This window comes from Gallinula chloropus (genome assembly GCF_964237585.1).
Source record: "Gallinula chloropus genome assembly, chromosome: 25".
Classification (NCBI taxonomy): Eukaryota; Metazoa; Chordata; class Aves; order Gruiformes; family Rallidae; genus Gallinula; species Gallinula chloropus.
In genome coordinates this window covers 3,180,611-3,183,884 of record NC_140110.1, presented here as the reverse complement: position 1 = coordinate 3,183,884, position 3,274 = coordinate 3,180,611, and positions in this window count along the sequence as shown.

Sequence of the window (3,274 nt, the reverse complement as noted above, 5' to 3'; positions counted from 1 at the left end):
GCCTGTACAAGGGGAGCGGTCCCAATGGTCGGCATTTCTACCAAGACTGGCAGACCAGGAGAGAAAATGCCTTTTCTGGGGTACTGGGAGTATGGGGCTTGGAGATTAAAGTTGGGGGGTTTGGGACAAAAGGCATTTAGATGGGACATCCCTTTCTTCCCCAGCAATCACTGACTCGGGGAACTGCATCCCAGCGTCGTTCTGCCCAGTGTGGCTTGTGAGCTTTTAAAAACCCTTTCAAAAGCCCATTAGTTCTCCCCACTATCCCATTAGCTTGGGGGTAACACGGGGGGTGAAATCCCCACCTGACTCCTCCTTCCTTGGCCCAGTCCTGCCCCTTGGCAGCAGTGAAATGACTGCCCTGGGCTGACTGAACAGACTGGGGGTTGGCAGAAAGCAAAACCAGTTTGTCAGGGCCCGCCCTGGCTGTTCTCCTGCTGCTCCTGGAAATGCCTGGGCTTGGACTAGGCCAGAAATGATTTCCACTCCCACTGATACTATTGTTTCCCCTCCACCTTCCCAAGGGCTCCAATAGAGTCGATTTGCCAGGCCTCCCAAAGGGTCTTTTTCTCTCTCAGCTGCAGGGGGGTCTCTTCCATGGGGTGCCGCTCTAGCCGCAGGCAGCATTGTTCACAGGCCCAGAGCCAGGTGGGGCAAGCTTCCCAGTGACAGGCCACCCCCTGGCATGTGCCTCCCTGTGGGAATCCTTGGATCCTGCCTGGCCACGTTTCACATGCAGCCATTCCAGGAGCCTGTCCCAATGTCCTCTCAGCTGGTCCTCTTTCTGCAGAGGGGCAATGCTGGCCAGTTCCTCTGAGCTGAGGGAGCTGGGCCTCGTTACCTTGGAGAAGAGGAGACTGAGGGGTGGCCTTATTCAGGTCAATGGGTAAAAGCTGGAGCAGAGGAAGTTCCATGTGAATGTCAGGAGAAACTCTTTCACTGTGAGGGTGACAGAGCCCTGGGACAGACTGCCCAGAGAGGTTGTGGAGTCTCCTCCTCTGGAGACATTCACACCCACCTGGATGTGTTCCTGTGTGGTTTAGTCCAGGTGATCCTGCTATGTTAGGGGGGTTGGACTAGATGATCTTTTGAGGTCCCTTCCAACTCCTAATGTTCTGTGATTCCTTGACCTTGGATCTCCCTGCACATCTCTTGGAGCACCTCTGGCCCCTCAGGTTTCACTGGGTGTTGGTGTTTGAACACCTCCTTCTTGGCCTCCACCCCCCTTTAATTCCCATGAGAGCTGGGACCAGCAGCTCCCAGGAAGCAGGTGCCTCTTTTGTGCCCACTGGAACTGTGGCAAGAGGAATCCCAGGTTGCTTTGGATTGAGGCAGCCCTGTGCCAGAGCTGCATCCCCTTTCAGCCCCAGGGCTGCAAAGCAAGGATGAGGTGCCTCTAGTCACTTGTCATACTTTTTACACTCCCCAAGGGAAAGAGTTCCCTTCCTGTCCCTGTCTGGGGGTCCTGTCTCATGTGGAGACAAGAAAAAGTGATTCTTCTGCCCAGCTCGTGTTTGATGAGGAGAAAGGACTCTGCTGGACAGAAGGATTTCTCCCCAGCCTAGAGAGCAGATGGCAGGGAGGACTTCAGTGTCTTTCCAAGTTGGTTCCCTGGAGCTTCAGGAATACCTCAGAGGAACGGAGGAGTACGTGACGCCTTCACCTGCTCCTCTGCTGTAGCTGGGCTGGACTCCTGGGACAGTGGGAGCTGATGAAACATTACAGCACTGATGAGGGACAGCTCTGCCACAGAGTAGCTCCTCTGCCAAGTGCACATGGCTGGGGACACTGCCTGTAGGCATCAAGGGGAGACCTGAGAGGTTGAGAGAGCTGACAGATGCTGAGAGGTCACTGGAGGAGAAATATCCTCAGCACTCTACCTGTGAGTATGTCTGTGGTATGTCTGTGGGTGCAGGGCAATGCAGGTTCTGTTCCTGGAGGGATCTCCTAAAGCTGGGACATGGAACAGTGTGTGGGGTCTGTCAGGAGGACAGACCTGAATGTTCTTCCTGGAAAGGATGCCCTTCTGCCCCATCAGAGGGACAGGGCAGGACAGCTGTCTTCTCCTGGGCATGGCTGAGGGATGCCCAGGGCTGTCCTTGTGAGCTGGGTCCTTTTATCCCAGGGTCTGTGTGCTGGGGCAGGGACTCTGCTGCTGCCAGGGTCAGCACTCAGGCTGCCTGCTGGGCTTTCCACAGGGATATAGACAGCACCTCTGGGTTAAAGTAGTGACCCAGGGAAAGGCAACGTAAGGTCCTTCTGCTGTAACAAAGTGCTGCCTGGGTCAGCTTTGCTTCCGGCCAGAGCTGATCCTTGACAAATGCCAAAGAGAATATTTCTCCAAAGGCAGAGTCTTTGCTTTGACTTTTCCTCTCCTGTGGGCTGTGCTGAGTGTGGTAGATGAGAACTCATTTCTCCCCTTGAGAATATGCAGTGAAAACTTGATTCTCATGAAGATGTTGGAGCCTGGGCTGAGCCCTGCACACACAGAGGTTCCCTGGGGCAGTGCCCTGATGCCAGGAGGGGTCTGCAGAGCAGAGCTGAGCACAGGGCAGGTTGGATGAGGTCTGTGAGCACAGAGCGGGAGGTGAGATGGGCAAAAAGAAGGATCTGCAGGGACAGCTCCAGGCAGCAGAGACACTGTCAGGGAGGGAGGAGCTGCTCCCAGAAATGCCCTGGCAGTGGGGATTTGGGACCTCTCTGACACTTTCCAATACCCACCCCCTGGTTTCTGCCACCCAGCACAGACTCTGCACCCAGATTTACAGGGTTTCAGGCTGAGTCTTCTCCTTGGCAGCCCAAGATGTAGTGAGGAGAACCCCCTGAGTGCCTGTCTGTCTATTCCTGACCCTAAAGCTTTTGCTACAGCATTTCCTGCTGTATCCCCTCCTGTCCTTGCTGCCTTTGTCCCACCATTACCTGGGGCTTCAAGCACGTCTATTGGTGGGGATGGCACTGAGCTGACCCTCACTTCAGGACCCCCATCTGTAGGACTGAGGTTTTCCAGGCAGCTCCTGCTGGGCTGCAGGCTGCATCCCACAATGGCACCGCTCTCCCAGGTCTCTTGTGCCCCAGAGAGGAGCCCCATGCAGGAGACATCTCGGCACAGAGGCCGTGGCAATGCCACTCATCACCTGTGTGTGGGCAGCTGCACTGAGCCCTGTGTGTCCCTGGCTGGGAGCGGGGAGCTGAGATCCTCCTTGGGTAGGATGAGACCGCAGGAGGGCTTTGGAGCTCTGCCCTGCGAGACTGGATTCCTCAGCTCTCAGTCAGG